The sequence below is a fragment of the Puma concolor genome, chromosome B2 (genome assembly GCF_028749965.1).
Source record: "Puma concolor isolate L17-30 chromosome B2, mPumCon1.1.hap2, whole genome shotgun sequence".
Classification (NCBI taxonomy): Eukaryota; Metazoa; Chordata; class Mammalia; order Carnivora; family Felidae; genus Puma; species Puma concolor.
In genome coordinates, this window is record NC_141671.1 from 52,179,548 (window position 1) to 52,203,455 (window position 23,908).

At 41.0% G+C, this 23,908-nt stretch overlaps 1 long non-coding RNA gene across 1 annotated transcript in view; it reads left to right on the plus strand.

Annotated features, from left to right (window-relative positions):
* Positions 1-23,599, plus strand: part of LOC147580990 (uncharacterized) — a 49,339-nt gene extending 25,740 nt beyond the window's left edge. The window contains exon 3 of the long non-coding RNA XR_015251300.1: positions 23,290-23,599. This is a non-coding gene — a long non-coding RNA (uncharacterized LOC147580990). The remainder of the gene's footprint in view (positions 1-23,289) is intronic.
* The last annotated feature ends 309 nt before the right edge of the window (positions 23,600-23,908 follow it).

The following is a 23,908-nucleotide window of genomic DNA, read 5'->3' on the forward strand; positions in this document are numbered from 1 at the left end:
AGGGGGTTCTTATAAATTGTATCCTTTGACTGATAAGGCTTCAAATGTCATATTCAGAATAGCTATTAGAAAGTATTCAGCATATGTAATACGACTGCCAATAACTGAAACTTATTTTCTGGTGTGGTTTAGTAAAATGTCTCCATACTGAATAGTGAAAATTTTTGTATTTTTTTTTTAATCAAGAAAGTGTATTTTTCTTATGTGAACTACTCTATCTTCAAATTTTCTAAATTCCAGTGTAAATTCAGTTGAAGATAACTATTTATGTGAAACACTTCTACAAAGTGGCAAGGCCATTTTTAAGAAAATAGGATCAAGAAGTCGCTCTTCTTTTTACATGTACAAAAGGTAGAAGTTATCACATCCACAAAATGTGCCAGAGTCTTATTGTCTCTTGGTGCTATAACAAATCATTCTTCTGTTTTTCAAAGCAAGATGATTTGGTCTCCAAATACATATGGGTTTGGTGCAAGTAAAAAAACCTTTGTTTGGGGTAGTCTGGAAGCGTTCAGTGAGTTTTCAGGTGGAGGATGATATGCAGAGTTATTAATTCAAATGATGCTCTTTATTTGCTTTATTTTTAAAAATTCCACATGTCAGTGGAACCATATGATATTTGTCTTTCTCTATCTGACTTATTTCACTTGGCATAATACCCTCCAGGTCTATCCATGTTGTTACAAATGGCAAGTTCTTGTCCTTTTTTATGGCTGAGTAATATTTCAGTGTGTGTGTGTGTGTGTGTGTGTGTGTGTGTGTGTGTGTGTGTGCGTGTGTGTGTACCACACCTTTATCTCTTCATCTAACAATGGACACATGGATTGCTTCCATATTTTAGCTATTATACATAATGATACAATAAACATAGGGGTGCATAGATCTTTTTGAATGTTTTCATTTAGAAAAAAAAAATTTTAACGTTTATTTTTGAGACAGAGAGAGACAGAGCATGAACGGGGGAGGGTCAGAGAGAGAGGGAGACACAGAATCTGAAACAGGCTCCAGGCTCTGAGCTGTCAGCACAGAGCCTGACGTGGGCTCAAACTCACGGACTGTGAGATCATGACCTGAGCCGAAGTCGGACGTTTAACCAACTGAGCCACCCAGGCGCCCCCTAATGTTTTCATTTTCTTTGGGTAAATATCCAATAGTGGAATTACTGGATCACATGGCACTTCCAATTTTTTGAGGAACCTTCATACTGTTTCTACCATGGCTGTACCAATTCACATTCCCACCAAATGCACAAGTGTTCCTTTTTCTACACGTCTTTGCCAGTACTTGTTGTTTGCTGTCTTTTTGATCCTAACCATTCTGACAGATTCTCACTGTGGTTTTGACTTGCATTTCCCTGATGATTAGTGATGTACAGCATGTTTTCATGTGTCTGTTAGTCATCTCTATGTCTTCGTTGGAGAAATGTCTATCCAGGTCCTCTGTCCATTTATTACTTTTTTGGTGCTGAGTTGTATAAGTCCTTTGTATATGTAGAATATTAACCCCTAATTGGATATATCATTTGCAAATATCTTCTCCCATTCAGTAGGTTGTCTTTTCATTTTTTTGATGGTTTTCTTTGCTGTGCAGAAGCTTTTTATTTTGGCGTAGCCCCCAATAGTTTATTTTTGATTTTGTTTCTCTTGCCTTAGGAAACATATCTAGAAAAATATTGTATGGCCAATGTCAAAGAAATTACTGCCTATGTTTCCTTTTAAGAGTTTTATGTATTAGTTATTTGTTGTTATCTCTCAGAGTGCCTAATTTAAGGTTTGGGATATATGTAGTGACTGAGATGGCCTCTCTCAGAAAAGCAGAGAATTTGACTCACATTTAAGGTGATAATATTTATCTTCCAGAACTTGTTTCTGCAAAGCCCAAATCATTGAGAACATTAAAAAAAATCAGTTAGGTCATAAGAAAACAGAATACAAATAATAAGAAAATCTGCCCATAATTATTTCAACCTTTTATAAATCTAGTCAGATGGAAATATACTCATTTAAGGATTATCAGAATAGGAACTATGTTAAGTCTGCAAATGAAGGTATTAAGAAATCTAATTGTGTATCCCCTAAGTTTTGCTTGGAAGAGAGCAGGCCTGTTCTGCAGCCTAATGCTCATCAGTCTCATGATATGTACCAGACATAAATTCAGAAGTGTTATTAAATTTTATGTCATAATTCTGTTGCTGATAATAAAATAGAACCATAACTAAAGACTAAATTCATTGATTTTTTTTAAAGTTCACTTGTTTATTTTGAGAAAGAAAGCACAAGCAGGGGAGAGGCAGAGAGAGAGGGAGAGAGAGAGAGAATCCCAAGCAAGTTTTGCACTGTCAGCGTGGAGCCTGACTCAGGACTTGAACTCACTGAACCATGAGATCATGACCGGAGCTGAGATCGAGAGTCAGAGGCTCAACCCACTGAGCCACCCAGGTAGCCCTCATTGATATTTTTATTTGAAAGGCAGTCCTGTACTTTAAGCATGTGTGCATTTATGCTATACCCTAGATAGTTAAAGGACCATCGGTCTTAGACATCACAGAGTTGTGATGTGGTGTTTTTTTTGTTGTTATTTGTTTTGTTTTGTTTTTGAGGAGGCATAAAAACATGGTTTATTCCAACACTGCAATGTGTAACAAGAGAATGGGAGGGGAGGTTGGTGGTGGGTGTGGATTCCCAGACCTTCTCCTCCATCACCCAGCTCCAGACCAGGCTGGAGCTCTAGGAAAAGGAGGCTTTGGGGGTTGAAGTGGGGGGTAGAGTCTGCTGGGTTATCATTGGGAGGGTCACAAACAAGGGCTAGAGTTGGAGAGGATGTGGTTGGTGGCACGTGGGGCTGGTAGTGAGGTGGGACGGGGTGGGAAGTTTTGGCCTGATGTTGGTTGGGATCAAGGCTAGGGCAGGGGGAGGCAGGGCTTCCGTTGGGAGTGTCCGAGGTCAAAATAGGGAAAAGCCACCAAGGGTGGGAAAAAGAGGAGGGTGTGTCACAGTTTGACGTCAAGGGTCACAGTCTGGGATTTGGGTCACGGTTTGGGGTGAGGGGTCACAGTCTGGGGCCAGCTAACCATTTTTAGGGGTCGGAAGTCACAGCCTGGGGTCAGGGGTTTCTGTGTGGCAGGGTCAAGGTCTGGGGTCACAGTTTGGCGAACGCGTCTCACAGTTTTGAGTCCCAATGGGTGAAAGGTTAAAAACGGGCATCCCCTGAGACGTGGCTGGGGCCCAGGAGGTCACAGAAACCAGGAGGCCGCAGCCTGGGCTTGGGGGGTGCGGCACGGGTTCGGCAGGTCCCCCCACGTCTGGAGCCATCTGGTGACGCTAAAAAGTCGTCAGCAGGAAAACTGGCATTTCTCTCCTCAGGCTAGGGGCTGTTTCCCAGGATTCCCTTCTCTCCATGGATCCAGGCTGGAGTTGCCAGGAGAGGAACTGGAAGCCGATGCAGGCAAGAGGCCGTTACCCTCGGAGGCACTGTTCCTGACCCAGGGGCCACCTTGTCCTGGCTGTCCTCTGCTCCTCGTCCAGCTTGTCCTTCCACCTGCAGGTCTGACCAGCCCACAGCAGCCAGCCCTTGGCTGAGGCCCACTGAGGTGGGAGTATCCTCGGTGGAAGAAGCTTCCACAGACCTCTCTGGCAGCTGTCCCTTGCAGGTCCCACCTCGGTGGCCCACACACAGCTTGCCACACACTCCCACAGGCTTAGACTCAGGCAGGACCTGGTGCTGCTGTGTCTTTTAGTGACTGTTTCTCGGCTGTGCCACTTCTCCATGCAGACCTTCCTCAGCTCCCAGCACCTCTGACATTCTGTAAGCTCCACTTTGAATATTAAACTTACATCCCTGTAAGACTTGACATGGCTCTGTTTTCCTGCCTGAACTCTGACTGATACGTTTTAAAACAAACTTTGACTTTGGTTAAAAAAACAAAACCAACAAACAAACAAACAAACAAACAAAAACTTGGGTGATTAGTTAGGGGATGATGAGATCAGGTAACATTCACTGGATCGTCTCCAAACCTTTAAGACAGAAGTCACAGTGGCTGTGTGGATTGTGAATAAAAGTGTGAACTTGGCCATCAGACAAACTGGCTTCATCAATGAATAACTATGTCATTCTGGGCAGCTTATTTGATCTCTCATATTCCATCTCCATAAAGCGTGGAATTGATCACCCCTTGGTCACAGGATTGTTTTAAGGATTGCATAAAATAATTTATGTAGTGTTTAGCCAGTATCTAGCGCAAAGTTTAAAAATTAAAAAAAGGTACTCTCATACATCTCTTATTTCAGACTTGAGAGTTTCTGGGAATACTGCAGAAAAAAAAATACTCTAAAAACATCTCTGCTTAACCTAACTATTAATGTTAGATAAGGAATTTGTAAAAGACCTTTAAAAATGGACAGTTAAAACTGACAAAGGAATAAAGAAAATCCTCAAAGGTGATGCATGTATAACACACGTACATATATAGCACAAATACAGAAAAGAAATTAAGCACCGAAGCCCCTGGCTGCTGTACGGACATTTCTCCACCTAGTGGGACCTAGAATTTTTTTAAGTTTTTAAAAAATGTTCATTTATTTTTGAGAGAGTGCAAGCAGGGGGGAGGGGCAGAGAGGGAGACAGGATCCAAAGTGGGCTCTGTGCGCTGACAGCAATGAGCCTGATGTGGGGCGCAACCTCACGAACCCGCAAGATAATGATCTGAGTTGAAGTGGGACGCTTAACTGACTGAGCCACCCAGGTGCCCCCGCTCACCGAAAATGTTTTTGTCTGAGAATAATTGACACATAATGTTACATTAATTACAGATGCATGACATAGTGATGCAATTTCTCTATTCATTTTGCTGTGCTCACTGCAAGTGTAGCTACAATCTGGGGACCTAGAAATTTGATTTTAATAGCATCTTGAGATGCAAGCCACGGGGAAGACAGGGGGCCCTGTAAGGTAAATATTTGGATGAGAGAGCCCCATTTAAGTCAGCCAATAGGGACCCCAAAAGGAACTTGGAGGGAGGGAGCACTGCCATTCCCCGAAGCTCCCTGTGCCATCACCTGACACTGGCTGCATCCTAACATCGCTGTTTACAAGGTGGCTCTATCCATTAGCATCCCCATTACCACTCCCTCCCTTTGCCCTGGATTTGAAGGTAGTAACCTCTCTGCTGCTAATGCTCTGCTTTACTTTTGGCGCTCTCTCTCGTGTGCCCCTGCACCTTTCCCACACATTAGTAAATAAACCCTCCTGGGACTTGGGCATGCTACCTGTTTCCTGCTGGGACCCTGACCGAAACACTTTCCAGCTTCTCCAGGACACGATGTAAAGTCGTTGAGAGTTAGAACTCACTTTTTCTTGCTTTGAATCTCTCTTACAGTGCTCCATGCTCGGGGGGAAAACGTTCAATAAAGGCTGTGAGAAGTACTGGCATTACAAAATATGAACATAAAATATGTGATCGCTAAAAGTCTTCCTTGGAAGTACTCTGTTTCCATCCGAGATGAAATGATGAGGGTTGAATGTTGCTCTGTCTCTATTGGAGCCACTGTGGTCCACGTGAAGGTGGTTTCTCGGGCTAGTTCTCATGTGACACAAACCTAGGTCTCCATGGTTCCCTTTGAGTTGGCTGCATGAAATCACTGCAAGGGGGGGAATTATTGGAAGTGTTTGAATAGACCTAGGAAGGCCAGGGTAGCCCCTAGGCAGCTGGCTTTCTATCCCTGAAGTGGACGTGTGCCATGTTGCTACTGAGGTAAACCACTTTCCAAATAACCTCAAAATTTCCTTCTTTCCTTCTCTCTGAAGGAGCCAGCTGTCACGTTCACTACAAGATAGTGTCATTACTCAAAGGTGTTTGAAGCAAATGCTACCTTTTACCTTTGGTTTCTACTCTTCTCCCGGTACAATTTCAAAGGAACCTTCCTTGCTGGATGCTTTATTCTGTGCTTGTTTTATTAGGAGCTACCTATCAACCGCTGCAGTGGCTGAAATTTTGAAATGCTACCAGCGTCTGAGCTGGGGCTGCTGCTCTGCTCTGCCCTCTAGTGGCAGCAGGATGTCAGAGCGGCGGCTCCTCTGCCCTCCTGCGGCTGAGACTGCCAATGCTGAACCTTCAGCCCCGGGCAGTTTCTCAGTAACCGAGTTCTTGCTTGATGCAGCTTTCTTTCCAGAAGAGGATCGACTTTAAGGGACAGCAGCTGTCTTGGACCCTCGTTTGAATCAAGGTGCCCAAGAAATGTAGGCCATCCTGATGCGTACAATATGCTACTTTGGAGTAACTACTATGGGATCCAGGCCCTTTAATGGGAGCCTACAATTCAGCATGCTGGAAAAAGGATGTCAAGATGTCAGAGATGTGGCAGGGCCAGAGTCCCGTCTTCACCACCACCTCTGTCTTTCTCTGTCCTCTTGTACTCCCTCCTGATGGGGAATGTATTAGTCAGGTTCTCCAGAGAAACAGAAACAATAGTAATCTGTCTATGTGTCTATCTATTTATCTGGAGATTTATTATAAAGAAGCTGGCTTACACAATTACCGAAACTCAGAAGTCCCATAATCTACTGTCTGTAACTTAGAACCCCAGGAAAGCTGATAGTTACAATTCCAGTCAGAGCCTGAGAACCAGGAGCTCCAATGGTGTAAATCCCAGGCCAAGGGCAGGAGAAGACCCATGTCTTAGCTCAAACAGTCCGGCAGAGAGAGAGAGAATTCAACCTCCCTCTGTCTTTTCATTCTATTCATCTTCCCAGTAGGTTGGATGATGTCCATGTTGGGCAGGGCAACCTACTTTACTCCGCTCACCAACCCAAATGCTCCTCTCCTAGAAACACCCTCAACAGATACACAGAAATAATGTTTAATCAGATTATCTGGACCTCCCATGGCCTAGTCAAGTTGACATGTAAATTCACCATCATAGGGAAAAATTATTTGAAAGACAATGCAACATGATAAAATTAAGGAATGTGCTAGCATAATAATGAGAGCAGGCTAATGGTAGCAGTGTCAGCCACATAGATGCTGTAAGATAAAGAGATGAAAATTGCCAACCATCACCACACATACTGTATAAGATAGCACAGAGGGGGCTGCCACCCAAAGTCCAGAGTGAAGCAGAGAAGGAGCTTCAGAGGCTGGGGCATCTCACTCTGCTCTTCAGAGATGAGGCTGGGAGCCCCAGGGAGGGGCAGAGTGGGAGCCAGAGCATCCCGAAAGGATGATGTAAGAAAGACCAGAGGGAGGGGCGCCTGGGTGGCTCAGTCAGTTCAGTGGCTGACTTCGGCTCAGGTCATGATCTCACGGGTTCGTGAGTTCAAGCCCCGCATTGGGCTGTCTGTTGTCAGTGCAGAGCCTGCTTAGGATCTGCTGTCCCCTACCTCTCTCTCTGCCCCTCCCCTGCTCATTCTCTCTCTCTCAAAAAAAAAATAAGCATAAAAAAAAAAGAAAGAAAGACCAAAGAGAGGAACTTTCAGATGCCCTTTTGGAGGGGGGGGGGGAACTCTTTAGAAATTTAAAGTTTAAATTAAAAAAAAGACTTATGAACAGTAAAAATATTTTGCAATGTTTTCTACCCTCTGTGGATTCATTTTAGTTGTAATGTTAATTTCTTTGTGATAACGTATTTTACCTACAAACCATTCCAGGTGCAAAAAGTTTAACACAGGGTTCTGTTCATTCCTGGTGCTCAAGAAAGTGAAGATGCCCATATCCTAATTGGGATTTTGTGTTTTCCCTGTGGAATGTCATCAGTGTATAACTCAATAGGCCTCCACCCTGACTTCACATTAGAATAATCTAGGGATTTTTCTAAAATTAAATCACAACAGGGAGGGGTTGTGGGGCTCGACATTTGCATTTTAGAAGCTCCGCAAGTAATCTTGGTGTTGCCAAGACTGAGAACCACTCTATGAGCACTTCAGGCACGTTCAGTGGGTTAGCTAGACATTTTGGAGAAGGGGAGACAGGTTCTAAAATGACTCCTAGACTGGCCTGCAGGGGTCCCAGATGCACCCCTGCACACACAATAAGAATGATACTCAAATGGCTTCTTTCAGTGCAGTGTAGTCATGTTATTGTTTTCTTCCTAAATTGCTTTTATCCCAAACCTTCTGAAATCTAGAAAAGTGCATAGTTGAAAAAACCATGGTTTTTCTGTACCAGCTATTGACTTTTCTCTCTTATTTTGCATTTGGATATTTTTTTTTCCTGTTACATATTCTGTTGCACTGAAAGCACTTTATCATATTTACCTACTAACTGAATTTTTCTCACCTCAGCCCCCTTGTGAGAAAATGGAGATTTTTTTTTTTCCCCAACAAATGTGTGCAAGTGAGATCCTTGGAAATAAGCAAGTAATCACAGATTAAACCTCTTTCTGCCTTGTCTTTCTCCTTCCCTCAGTGACTTCTGATTTGGTCCTTGAGCCTCTGGCACATTCACTTATTAAATCTGTGGGGAAATAAATGCTACCTGCTCACTCACACCCAAATCTGGCTTAGATTCTCCTCTGAGCTGTACTGCATTTAGAAAGCTGTATTCTCTTGATTAATTCACCTGTGTTGGCATTGCTGCCTAAACTGTAAGCCTGTAGAAGGGAATACGAGAGAGCTACTTGGATTATTTTCTCAGTGCCTACCAGTCTCTGGCACATGGAAAGGGCTGAAATATTTTAATACATGAAAGTTATCAAAGGCAAGATTCTCTTCTTCAATGAAATACCACATTTCAATGCAATTGATGCCGTGCGTGCCTGCTCTTCCCTCTGCCCCTAACCTTCAGAGGTGATGCACATGTTGGGTGAAGTTAAAAGGTGGAGAGACTTTTCTGTGCAGAGAGAGGTCTGCCCAGCATTCAGCCCTTCCTTCAGAACTGGTCTTTCAACTTTTCGCTGGGGAAAACGTGTGGAAGTGGTCTGCTCCGCCCTCTAGTGGTGGCCAAGTTGCAGAACACCTTCAAAGACTAGGAATTACTACTCTGTAAAAGCTCTCCAGAATAGTATCGAAACTCCAGGTAGTATAATAATCTGTGTATTATATATACGTTGTTATCTGAGCCTTCATTTTCTGTTTTTTATAAGAGGCTTGCAGTCCGTTGGTCAAAGGTCTGTAGTCATACATGGGAGGATGTCTCCAGAAGGGTGTTTAAGATCAGAGTCCTTACCACTCTAAATGTTGGGCGTCCCAGCAGCCCCATCAAAGGAGTACATAGGCCCCTTCCAATGTTTTCTCCCTTCCATACCCAGGTGTTTTCCCATATGGCAAAGGGGTACCTGTGCAGATCAGGTTTGGTAAGGCCCCAGGTATTACAGTCCCTTAGGGTAAAAACTCAAACACAATTCTACAATAACAATCCAATGTGGTCCAGAACAGTTGATCCATTATATACCCCCAGGTGTTTAAACAAGCCTCACTGACTTAAATAAAATTACTGTGTTTCTGAGTTTTGCTGTTGTTGATAGCAGTGGTGGTGTGGTAATTTTTTGTTTGTTGGCTTTTTAATTCAATCATGACAATAGAAACTATTGCTGGTGCTTGGGGGAAGAAATCTAGAATATCACTGAAGCCAGCAGCTTTGTGAAACCTACCACATAAAATATGTTGATAAAGGTAAAGGACATGCTGATTCTAATCTGACCTTTTCCAGATAGGGGTTATGTAGAAGATGAGGGAAAATAGGGGAAAGAACGTAGCATCTACAAAGAGAACATGCCCACTGCCTGAGAACGGTGCTGTCTTCTGTGGCCGGCATTTTGTTGGCAAATTGCAAACACTTTCTCCAAATTGCAGGCACATTTTGAGTCCTGACAATGTGGCTCATGAGGCAATTTGTAGTCAGTTTCTTTCACAAAATGATGATGTTTAAGAACATCCTGTAATTAGGTCAAAGGAAAACAGTGTTTATTCTATGAGCTGAGAATAGGCAGCATGTCTGAGTTCTAATTAACCCAGTGGTTGATTCACTAATGCCAAGCGTCTGTTGTCAAGGAAGATATTAAAGCAGTTCCACAGGTAACATTTTTCAAGGGGCTTCTTTCTAACAGCAGTTCACATGGGCAAACGATGGTAGCAATGCATACCCTAACCCAGTCTGATGAAATGTTTACCTACTAATTGGATTTTTCTCACCTCAACCCCCTTGTGAGAAAATGGAGATTTTTTTCCCCAACAAATGTGTGTAAGTGAGGTCCTTGGAAATAAGCAAGTAATCACAGATCAAAGTATTAGCCCATGCATTCTGAACAAGCACAAACAGCAAGGCTCAAGAGAGAAAGCTCTGTTTTGTTTTCAATGCTAGATCACAATCGGCTCCTTCAGAGCCCCAGAGAGCCAGAGTCAGAACAGGCTGCCTCGGGAGCTCTTGTTCCACATTATGCTTTCCTTTTGCAGAGTTAAGGCTTTGACTGAAATGCTAATTGTGAAAAAAATCTCCTCGGGAGCTTGTAGGGTTCCACTCTGTCCCACTTGGAGATAGTTATGAAGTCCCTTTCTGATAAAGCTCCACAATCCTACAAAAAGTCAGACTAATTAATGAAAAAACAGGACTTCACCTGGTACCTCAAAGTTGAAGGATGGAGTAGAAAATTAACTTTAGTCACTTCAGTGTGGCAGAAATGCTAGGTATTCCTGCTGCCCAAATTCCTCTGTCCATTCTCGATAACACATTAAACACACACACACACACACACACAAACACACACACTTTTTAGTCTTTTTGGGGAGTGTGTTTCCTTCCTGATGTTTCTTCACGTGGGAGGCAGGTTAAGGAGAGAAGGGATTGTCTAGGTGGAGGGAAGAGGCTGGATTTAAGAACCTTAATCCTTTTCCAGAGGCACGAACCTAGACATAGCAGGACTCCAGTCTCTGCAAATTTAGACAGATACCCAAGCTATGGCTCTCATGCTCAGCGCCTCACTTTCCCTCCTGTGCAGGCTGCCACCCTCAGTCCTGACTTCCCTTTACTGCCTCTGTGACCATCCTCCTCTTGAAGGAAAGCTGCCTTTGGAATAGTCTGCCCTTCTTGGCTCTTGACTGATAAGAAAGGGCTGGAGAAAACCCTGCATGGCTATAGATGTCTCTCTCTCTCTCTCTCTGTCCATATAAATATATGTACATAGATATATACATCTTTGGGGTCCTCTCTAATGCAGTTGTCTACTGCCCACCGAAATCTCAGAAAATCTTCCACTTCCTGCCCACCCTTTAATTTTGTTGTGAGGCCAGGGAGATCAAATATGAAACCTCCCATTTTAACCTGTGGGTTGCTGAGGCTGAAAATCTGAACAGGGTTGGCCCTGAGCAAAATGGTGAAATAGGTATTAGGTATCTTCCTTTACCTTTAGCTTCTCTGCCCTCCCTGTCTGCCTCCCTTTAATGCCTCTTCTTTGTTTATTCTATGCAGAGCCTTCCAAGAGCAAATTCTCAGCTAGCTCCAAATCCTTCCACCTTCCACCTCTTTAACTTATCACCAATAGGGTCTCAAGGCATTTTAATTCCCTGCAGTGACAAGCTGGTGGGTAGGGAATCCTTTCTGTCCCCTAGGATCATGCTTCTGGAGAGCCTGCCTTGGGATAGGTATGGTCAAGTTCTCCCTGGATACGTCAGGCTCTCCAAAAACCTGTTCTAGCACTCTGCTCCATCACCAGCATAACCTGCAAAATGTGGATTTTCTTAAAAACAGAAGATTGGCAATAGTTACTGATGTGAATTTTTCTGTTTTCATTTGCTTTTTTGATCTCAGAGGGATTTCTTATCGCTTTAATCCAAGCAGCTACTGTTTTCATGGGACACAACAATTTTTTCAGATACAATTTTTTTTTTTCCCCAAAAGGAACAAGCCTGGGTGAACAAAGATCTGGGTTCTCATTCTTACCTGCCAGTGAGTAGTTGTGTGACCTTCAGCAAGTTGCATCCAGAGAACCCTGCTCTGTGCCAGGCACTGGGATATAATGGTGAAGGCGGCACAGGAAACTGATTCAAGAAACAGGACATTACAGCTTGCTGTATAGGAGGTTTGCCCAGGGCACCCAAGAAGAGAGAGGAATGCACTTTGAAGTTTCTTTGGAGGGGGGGACCTTTCACAAAGCAGGTAGAATGTCAGCTCTAGTGCTGTGAAAGACTTTGTCAGCTGCACTAGACTGCAGGCTTTTGGACAGCACCTACTGCTTTGAAAGCTGTGTGTTTGAAAAATATATATTTCTACTGGTGGTGATAGTTAACATTTGATCGTGCACATGTGACTTTCGATGTCTAAGGTTGACAAATGTCTCACCTCCCAAGTAATAGACTTTTGAACACTCTAAGCCAAAATCTCTTTCATCTCATTTCAGTTCCATCCTATTTTTGTGACCGCAAATAGATCATTATTATGTTGTTTTATCCAACAAAGCCTATTTAGAATGATCTGAATATTTATTAGTTTCTTTGATTATGCCTTTTTGCATCTCACGCCTTCCTTCTGAGTTCAATTTTGTTCTTCTTGAAGTATTAGGGTTTGTTATAGGTGCACCTCTCAATTATTATTATTATTTAATGGTAGTTTAGTCTGGCATAGGATGTTAGCTGGATGACTATCTTCTCTCAGCACTTGAAGATATTATTGCACGGTCTTCTGACTAGAGCATTGCTATTGAGAATTCTCCGATCAATCTATTTATTGTTCATTTCGGGTACATGTTTCTGACTTTTGCTGCTAAGATCTTTGTCTCTGATATTCTGCTGTTTCACTACAGTGTGTTTCAGAGTGGATTTACTTTTATTTATACTAGTCAGGACTTCCATGAACTTTCTGAATCAGATGACTTATGTGTGTCATAAATTTTGGAAAATTCTTAGTCATCGTAACTTCCAATATTGCCTCTTGCTTATTTCTTCGTATATTTTCCTTCGGGAGCTCCTGTTAGGTAACATTTCATCTCATCCCCAATGTCTCTTCATCTCTGTTCACAGTTTTCATCTCGTAATCTCTCTGTGATTCATGCTCACATATACCTCCAGTTTGACAGTGCTCTCTTAGCCCTTCCTAATCTGCCTATTGAGTTTTTAATTTCAAAGAATGCATTTTTGTGTTTCTTTTTTCCCCTCATCTTTGCAGTTTTATTTTTCTGCTGATTCTTATTGTTTTATGCTTCAGATTCTGTGTCTCCCTCTCTCTCTCCCCCTTCCCGCTCACACTCTGTCTCTCTCTCTATAAAATAAACATTTAAAAAAATTTTAAAAGAATGTTTGGTATAACTCATTAAGCATTTCTAAGTGTTTTATCATTGGGGGTTCTACAATTTTCTATATTGTTAGAAATGAACACCCCTATATACTCTAAGAAGTAGATCACAAAGGAATTTTAACTAGGCAGAATCATTTTGGTTTTTGTTTTTGGGTTGTTGTTGTTGTTGTTTTGCTTTTATTTCATTTCATTTTATTTTTTATAGTCTCAGGAGTAGAATTTAGTGATTCATCACTTACATATAACATCCAGTCTCATCCCAACAAGTGCCCTCCTTAATGCCCATTGCCCATTTAACCCATACTCCCACCCAACACCCACCAGCAACCCTCAATTTGTCCTCTGTATTTAGGAGTCAGAAATCATTCTGTTATGTGACAGGGTGGTCATATTTGATAGCTAATGTGCTAATGAGAACTAGCTGTGTTTAACATACTATTACCCAAACAATTGGGAATAGGGGACTTAAATGAATCAAGAACAAAACTAATGCTTTTTGAGGTAAGAGGTAATCAAGAAGGAAATGATACAGCTGTAGGGGGCCTCAGAGATTAACGCATTCATTCATTCATCAGTTTTTTTATTTATGTTTCCTATGACCCAGAAACCGCTGGAGATGTAGTTCTTCCCTTTACAAAGCTCACCTGCTGTTGGGCAGCAACACCGTGAACAGTAAACAAATGATTAAATAACGTAGATGGTGATAAAGGCTACAGAGAAATAGAGGGACTAGGAGGTGTTAGTTTCCATGAAGTAGCGTCAGCTGAGTGCTAAACATTTAGAAGGAGCCCATCATGAGAAGAGCTAGGGAAGGACACTCCAGTAGGGAGATAGCCTGCAATCCAGCTGGTGGAGCGCATAGGGAATCCAAGGGAGAAACCAGAGGAGACAGAGGGTCCTCAGAACACAGAAACTGACTTTGGCCGCAGTTGGGACTCTGATCATACCTTTTCTCTTCTCCAATCCCCAGCTCTCCACATGCCACTAATCCTCTTGTCAGCCGTCCTGTTCAGGCTCATCATTAAGCAAGCTGTCATCTATCACGTCAAATATTTCTAAGCGCTCACACGAGCCATAAGAAGAGGTAGAACACCTGCTTCTGTGGTATTTTATAACGCTGGCTCCAAATCCTCAGAGCCTTTGCAATTAACGACAATCTATGAGTTCTTGCACCTGTTGTTTTTATATAATTCTGTCCGTGTTCCTGTGAATAACCACTTATTATGTTCTGGTATAACAAATATAAAAATTGCTATCGTGGTTTTTAGAAAACAAAGAAAGTGCTTGATATGTTGATAGAAAAAACCTCTAGCTTTAATTATAAAATTCCCATATACCTTTGTTAGGTGTAGAGCTATATAGCTGTGCTTCAGGTTAACCAGAACAAGAATAAATATATACCCATATATGCATGCATACATGTATTTATGTGATAGTATGAAAAGACTGGAATTTATTGTGTGTCTTTCCTCATATTACTAATTAAGAGGTCTATACTGTTAATAGTTTTTTAAAACTATTGTTTACTTGATTTTGCTTTATTTTCATAATAATGATGTGAGGTCAGTAGTATTATCCCCCTTCTTTTACAATGATTTGAATACTGAGTCCTCAAAAACTGGACTGACCTGTCATGATGGCTCCACAGAAAATATTACTAAGACCAGAGTAAGGGTAAAGTGTGCAGTCCATCTCTGTGAACATCATCAACATTTACACCTTAATTTGCAATAGTTCAATATTTAAATAGCTATGTAATTTCCTACCATTAGTAGGAAGGTGGCTGTGCATGCCTTTTCTTTTGAAATAAACATTCATTGACCAAGATTTGTTATTGAATACAATATCAAAATCAAAATTTTGTCTGTTAGACATCTATGATTTTATTTTCTTTACCTTGTTTTTCGAAGGCCTTTCTATAGGAAGTCAGGGTCTTCTATGAATTCTACGATGGGATATATTTCTGAAATAATAATCACATGAGAAGGAGTTATTTTCACTAATCCTTTGTATAGCAACTGAAAACAGATCTCGAGCTGAGTGTTGAGAACATTAAGCTTCAACGTGAAAAACACTCCGTGGGAGGAGTATCCTGGCATAGTTATGCTTTCCTGGGGCACAGACTTAATTTAATCTTAGCATCAGAGCCGCTAATGGTGCGGCTGTTGGCAAGATTAGGATTTGTCAAGTGACTTTCCCAGTGACAGTGTTGTCTCAGTGCTGGCACTGTCTGCCCATCCCATCAAGTTCTTTCAGTACACACTTCAGGACAAGTTAGAACGGCAAACCAGGGATGGGAAAGCTTTTCTGTTGCATCTATGATGCATTTCGGGTTTTGTTTTACTTGCTCTAGGTAATTCTCTTTACTTCTTGTCCTTGATGGCAAGTACTCTGTTCTGTGCTAATTGCCTGTAAAACACATCGGTCAGGAAAATCAACTGCTGTGGAATCACACACAGCTGATTTATTTTTTCTTTCTTTTTTTATATTTTTCAGAGAGAGAGAGAAGAGAGAGAGAGAGAGAGAGAACACACATGTGTGAGCAGGGAAGGGCAGAGAGAGAGGGGACAGAGGATCCAAAGCAGGCTTGGTGCTGACAACAGAGAGTCCGATGCATGGCTCGAACCCATGAACCGTGAGATCACAACCTGAGCCAAAGTTGGACGCTTGACCAACTGAGCCATGCAGGTGCTCCCTCCCAGCTGATTTCTAACCATCACTTGAATAGCTAAGCTTTTGCGGGGGCACTTACATGGAGTAACAGCTCTTGGAAGCAAAGTAATGATCAGAATATAAGGCCTTCTTATCATCCTTTCCTTATTTATTAAATTTTAGGTGTCATGGAAACAGATAAAAATCCCAGCAGTCACTGCCATGTTGTCACTTGATTGAACAACAGTTTGGAAACTGAGACGGTACTTGTCACAAAGAAATTAGAAAAGTGCTGTGGGGTCAGGCTATAGTTACTAGGTTGGGTGATATAAGTTCTCCTTCCTCCACCTCTACTTACAAATTTCTCCCTTAAGGCAGAAGTTTGAATCTTGAATGTAAGGAGATTATTATAGAAATTAGGAATTTTTGGAGCACTTGGGTGGCTCAGTAGTTTAAGTGACTCTGGATTTTGGCTTAGGTCATGACTTCACAGTTCGTGGGATCGACCCCCACGTTGGACTCTGTGCTTGGGATTCTTCCTCTCCCTCTCTCTCTGTCCCTCCCCGCTTGTGTGCATACACACACCCTCTCTCTCAAACTAAATAAACTTAAAAAAAATTAAAGAAAAGAAATTAGGAATTTTCCAAGTTAATAACAGCTAATGGTTATGTGATAAACGTATACCAAGTGCTTTATATATAACAGCTAATCCTCACCTATCCAGTGAGCCTGGTACGTCAGCCCCTTTTTACAGATCAGGAAAAGAAGGGGTAGAGCATTTAGGCACCTACAGTAAAGAAGGAATGGGGCAAGATCCGAACCCAGACAACCTCACCCCAGGGCCTGCGTGCTTAATCACCGGTATGTAGAACATGGCTTGCTTGTTATGTGCAGAGCATCTTTCTAGGTATGTGCTCAGGAATCTTATATTCTAATAAGGAAAGAAGTTAAGAGTCTGGGAGGAGGACGGATAATGCAGAGTCCAAAATCCTTTGCCTCATCTTCACGGCCCTTTATTTTGTGATTCAACTTATTTTCCAAGTCTTTTCACCTATCACCTACCATTTTCCTACCTGAGCCCTGGACTCACTGCGATGTTTCAAGAGAAGCTCTCATGTTCACAGCTCCATGCCTTGGTTTACTTGACTACAATATGTTGTTCTCTGTCCCCATTCAAAATCGGTTTTTCTCTGGGTGAATCTTAATGACTCTCCATGATGCCCTCCTTACACTTGAACTCATAGTATTCCTTCCCTCCTCTTATAATAGCTCCTGTGGTCCAGGTATAATTCTGCGTGCTTCGTATCTCTCACTGACACAAGCCTTGAGGACAACTCGAAGAGTGTTCTAGGGACAGGGAATGGAAAATTCAAAGGCTCCAAGCAGGAGTGTGTTAAGCATGTACCAAACCACAAGGAGGCCACTAACATCTAAGAGTAACAGAGCAAAAATGAGCTATATGAATGATCCAGGCCAGCCAGAGGTCTTTCCAGGTCTCCTGGATAACCCAGCACTTAGGGTTGCCCAGTGGAGTGGTTCTTTGGAAGATTATCACTATTGATTTTTGTGTAGCCTCAAAATATGTGAAACAACATTCTCAGAACTAAAGGGGAGAAGTAGATCAATCCATGATCATAATGGGAGATTTTAACACAACTCTTTTGCTAAAAGTTATAAAAAGAATGAGCAAACAAAAAAAAAGTAAAAATGTGAGGATTTGAGCAACATGATTAACAAATTTGATGAAATTAATATATAGAGAAGAGTGAACCAACTGAATTCTAGAAAGGAAGTCTTAACAAACATAAAAAACTGAAATAATAGAATACTTGCCTAGTTCAGTCAGTAGAGTGTGCGACTCTTGATCTTGGAGTCAAAACTTTAAGCCCCTGTTGGATGTAGAGATCAGTTAAGTTGAATAAATAAATAAATAAATAAATAAATAAATAAATAAATAAATAAAAACTGAAATAAAGCAGAGTATGTTCTCTGACCACAATATAATTAAGCTACTAATAACTAACAAAAATACCTATACAAACTCCCACAATTTTAGAAATTAATAATATATTACTAAACAATCTGATAGGTCAACCCAAAAATCACAATAGGAATTCAAATATATTTTTAATTGAACGTGTTAAAAATGCGATGTATCAAAACTTGTAGGGCTGCATCTGAAACTGTTCCCAGGGAAATTTATACACTTAAATGTAGCCTTTAGAGAAGTAGAAAAACTGAAAATGAAAAATCTCAATCTTTCAACAACGTAGAAAAAGAACAGCAAACTCAGATTAAGTAGAGAAGGTAAATAATAAAGAACAAAATAGAAAATAATAAAACAGAAAACAAATAATGAGGTTTATCTGATTCTTAAAAACAAAACAAAACAAAACAAAACAAAACAAAACAAAACCAAACCTATGAAATTGACAAACACCTGGCCAGTCTGACCAGGAAAAGCAGGGGAGGGAGGGTAGTGGAGGGGGGAGAGAGGAAGAGAGAGGGAAAAAGGAATTGGCAGGGTAGGGAGTGCAACTAAACAAGTTTAGAAATGAAAAAACAATCATTGAAAAGATCATTAAAGTGACCATGCAAATAATTTTATACTGATAATTTTGCAAATCTGGGTAAAGTTGACAAATTGAAAATCTCAACATATCAAAATGAACACAGTAAGAATAGGAGAATTTGAATAATGTCACATCTATCAAAGGAAGGGAGCCTATAATTAAAATCTTCCCCACCTGAGATGTTTCATTAGTGCATTCCACTAAACATTGAAAAAAGTTATAACATCAATTTTACACAAACTTTTCCAGAGAATAGGAAAGAAATAGGAAAGAAATTTATGGGATTACATAGCCTTTATACCCAAGCCTGACAATGACACACAAAGAAAGAAATTATAATCCATTCTGTCTCATGAACATGCACACAAATTTTTTTTTAAAATAACAAGGAATCAAGCTTTGTAACAGGTAAAAAGAATAATACCTCATGAACAAATTGGATTTATTTGATATGTAAGATTGGTTTTAAAGTTAAAAATCAATGTAATTCATCACAGTAATGGATATAAAAAATCATATTATCATCTCAATAGATGCAGAAAAAGTTTTCTATAAAATTCAATACCCATTTATAATAAAAATTCTTGCCTTCCCAAACGTATCTGGAAAACCCACACTTAAGAGTTAAATATTGAGGGGTGTTTGGGTGGCTCATTTGGTTAAGCATCTGACTATTGATCTCAGCTCAGGTCTTGATCTCAGGGTCATGAGCTCAAGCCCTGTATTGGGCTCCATGCCCAGTGTGGAGCCAACTTAAAAAAAAAAAAAAGAGTTTGGGGCACCTAGGTGGTTCAGTCCGTTAAGCCTCTGACTTCAGCTCAGGACATGATCTCACAGTTCGTGGATTTAAGCCACATGTTGGGCTTTGTGCCAACAGCTCAGAGCCTGGAGCCTGCTTCAGATTCTGTCTGTCTGTCTGTCTGTCTGTCTGTCTCTCTCCCTCGGCCCCTCCCCCGCTCATGCTCTGTCTCTCAAAAATAAATAAACATTAAAAAAAAACCAGTTAAATATTGAAAATTTTTTTAAAAAATCAAGAATGAGACAAAAATGGCTAGTTCATTATGCTGGAGGTCCTAGCCAGTGCAATTAGGTAAGGAAAAAGGAAATAAACCCTATTAGAATTGGAAAGGGAGACATAAATCTGTCATTATTTATACATAATTTCATATGTAGAAGAATCTAAAGTATCTACAGATAAACTGTTGAATTAAGAGGAGAATTAAAGACGGTCACTGGGTACACAGTCAATAAAACAAAATCATGTATTTAGTTTCTATACACAGTTAAATTTCTATAAGCTAGCAATAAACAATTAGAAAATCGAGTGTTAAACATAGTGCCATTTACCAATAGTATACACAAGCCATGTGTCTAAGAACCAATCTAAAAACATGTGCAAGATCTCTACACAGAAAACTATAAAACATTATTGGGGGAAATTGAAGATCTAACTAAAGGAGAGATATAGCAGGTTCACAAAGTAGAGTAATAGTATAGAAATGTTGTTTTCTTACCACTCCAAAACGTAGCGGCTTAAACCAGCCACAATTCTGTCATTGTTCATAATTCTACGGATTGACTGGGACTCAGTGGGCGGTTGTGGTGGTGTCACTTGGGGTGTCTCATGGAGCTACAATTAAACATCAGCTGGAATGACAACAGCCAGGATGGCTTCACTCACTGACACCTTGTGGGGGGAAGGCTGGGAGGTTGAGCTCAGCTGAGACAACTGGGCTCCTCTCTTTGTTTCCATGGATCTAGGCCTCTTCCCTGTCCACATGACCTTTCCATATGATCCCTCCATCAGGGTATCTGAATGTTTTCTATGACAACTCAGAGATCCCCAAAATGCAAAAGTGAAAGCTGCCTGGCCTTGTTGAGTCTTATGCCCAGAACCGGCATGATGTTGTTTCTGCCATATTCTAATAGTTAAAGCAAGTCACAAAGTTAACCCAGATGTCATGTGGGAGGGGACTAATTACATAAGAACAAGAATACTGGGTGTCATGTGTAAGACTAGATATTACAGTGTACTTTCTGATCTTTAAGGATTCACATCCCGCACAGATAAAATATACTTACATTCACCCCTCTCTGGACTCCCAAAGCTCATCCCATATGGCATCTTGTAATCTAAGTCACGTCCAAATTCAGATGGGGCTCATGAGATGTTTTCCTGCAGATACACTGAGGTAGTGCAGACTGTGAATTAAAAAGACAAGTTATCTCTATCCCCTTCCCCTGAATACACACAGACACATACACTCAATATACCTTCATAAGCTAGGGATACGATGACCAAAATAAATGCTTGCATTCAAAACAGGGGAGTGAAAAGGAGGTGCAGAGCGGTCATTGATCCGTAGCAATTCCCAAATCCACTGGGCATATGTTGCTAGTCCTGCTTCTTGGAATAGATCTCCGTCGCTCTTCACCCTAGCCTCTGGAGAGCCCTCTATCCTGCTTTTTCCACTGGATGTTTGTAGCTGAGAAGCCTTAACCTACTTCCTCCCCATAGAAGTTTGAGCACTTAGAGGCCTCTTTTCATTTGGAAATGTCTCTGCCCAGGCCAACACAGTTCTTTAAGAACTTTTCTGGGTTTCTGATGAATCAAGTGATAAATTGACTCCAAGTGATAAGATGACTCCCATAGAGAAAAGACTCTCTTACTCTTCTGCTTCACTTATCCATTGCTCTTGAACACACTCCCCAAACGAAGTGGCTTAAAATAACAGCAATGTGTTATTTCTTATGATTTGGTGGGTTGTCTGGAAAATGCTGATAAACTGGACTCTATTAAAGTTATAAAGAACCTCTAAAAACAATAACAGAACAGACAACCTTGGGGGGAAACGTACATGTGTAAGGGGTGATGTAAACAGGCACTTCAGAAAATAGGATATCTAAATGGCCAATAAATATATGAATGCTCAACTTCATTAGTCATTAGAGAAATTAAAATTAAAACCACAACAATACTCAAAATGATAGCTAAAATAAAAGAGCTGGTTACAAGCAAAATTGCTGGGGGAGTATAAATATACACAACTACTTTGAAAAACTGTCATTATCTGGTAAAGTTAAACATATCACATATCCTATGACCCAGGAATTCCATTTTTAGGTATGTGTCCACCAGAAACATATACACACATGTGCACCAAAAGACATGTGCATGCATGTTCATAGAAACATTTTTTTTAAAGTAGACTCCATGCCTAAAGTGGGGCTTGAACTCACAACCCTGAGATCATGAGTCAGATGCTCTACTGACTGAGCCACCCAGGTGCCCCAGAAGCATTATTTTTAATGTCTCAAAATAGGAACAACTCTAATATCCACCAACAATTTGAAAAACAAATCAATACATAGAATGTTGACATAAATTAAATACTATAAAGCAAGGAAAACAAATGAGCTGCTCTATACAACATGGGATAAATCTCAAAAATACAATGAACGGTAAACTAAAGAAACCAGACAGAGAAAGTACATGTTATGTGCTTTCATTTGTATAAAGTACTAGTTATGGGGCGCCTGGGTGGCTCAGTCGGTTGAGCGTCCGACTTCGGCTCAGGTCACGATCTCTCGGTTCGTGAGTTCGAGCCCCGCGTCGGGCTCTGGGCTGATGGCTCAGAGCCTGGAGCCTGTTTCTGATTCTGTGTCTCCCTCTCTCTGTCCCTCCCCCATTCGTGCTCTGTCTCTCTCTGTCTCAAAAATAAATAAACATTAAAAAATAAAAAAATAAAAAAAAATAAAGTACTAGTTAGTGGAGAGAGGGACTCATAACTTTGCATTTGTTGGCCAGGTGATGGTTACACCAGTTGTTCTTTTTGTAATAATTCATTGAGCTATGCACCTTGGGCAAAAGTTTATTGTAAAAAGGAGGGAATGTGTGAACACTTTAATTTAATAGAGCATACAAATGAAAATAATCCATTCTCCCTGGGAGAGGCTTCATAGTTGAGTTATGAATGAGGAGGAAATGTGCACCAGGCCAACTGGGGGAAGAAAGTATTCTGGGAATAGGCATTCTTTAAGCCAAGTGACTAAAGTGTGAAACAATTGGCCATAAACTGGGGCTCTGCAAGAAATGTCATCTCACAGGCTAGGAGGAAGGGAAGGTGAGAGGGATGGAAGAGACAGGAAAGATCCAGGCCAAGTAATTCAGATTTTATAATGCTGTAGGAAGGTATCAAGAGGTTTTAAGTATGGTAGCATAGGTTCTGGTTTGCATTAAAAAAAAAAAAAAATCAGGCTGACTACAGGGTGATTGGAAGGGAATGCCTGATAAAGTGTGCCCACCTCCATACCTTCTCCCCAGTTATTTCGCCCGTACCAAAGGTAGAGTGAGTGAGAGGTCAGATCACAGCTCCAGAAAAGAACAAAGCTCACAGGTGAATTCAGTCTCGCTCTGTGTCTTCAGCCTCATCAGGACCAGAAAGTCACTGGCTATCAGAACTGGATGACAGGTACAGAATTCTCAGTGATAATTAGTCCACTGAAATGTCTTAGTGCTGATGACTGAATCATTGTCCAAAGTCTAAAATACCAGGAAAGACACTGAAGTACCTGTGTATGCGTTCATTTGCTACAACTAGCTTTTCCTGTCCTTCATCAAGCCAAAACTAGCTATTCTAGGCTTTTCTTAGTCAAAACCAGTTATACCTGTTATAATACTTTACCTCCCACAGCTAGCTTGTTACAGACATATTTTCACAAATGCAAACTGAGAAAATCTACCTTGTCAGAGTCACACAAATGGGAACCTAACAAACATATAGATGTCCAACCTAACTATTAATCAGATAAGTGCTATAATTAAGATGAAATATCATTTCACAGGTACCGTGTTGGCAAAGATTTTGAAGTCTGACAACGCAACTGGGAAAAAAGAGAACCTTCATATACCGCAGAAGAGAATGGAAATTGGTTTGACTGTTCCGCAGTGCAATTTGTTAACACCTTATAGAGCTAAAAATGCACCAGTTCATCAAACCAGACATACCACTTCTAGGTAGAAACTGTCTCGAGATCCTCAAATTCTCTGAATAAAAAACCAAGTGTTAACATTCCAACCTGTTGAGGATCAATATTTTTGTAAAATACAGTAAAAACATAAAACAAATAAAACATAAACATAGACAAAATAGGAGCACCTGGGTGGCTCAGTTTGTTAAGCGTCCGACTTTGGCTCAGGTCATGATCTCGTAGTTTGTGAGTTCGAGCCCCACATCGGGCTCTATGCTGACAGCTCAGAGCCTGCAGCCTGCTTCAGATTCTGTGTCTCCCTCTCTCTCCGCCCCTCCCCTGCTCACACTTTGTCTCTATTTCTCCCCCCTCTCAAAAAATGAATAAACATTAAAGAAAATTTTTAAAAATACAAAATACAAGCCTGGATATGATACTTTTTTTTTTTCTTGTCAGTTCAGCAGACATCAAAGTGCCCAGGTAATTTGCTTTT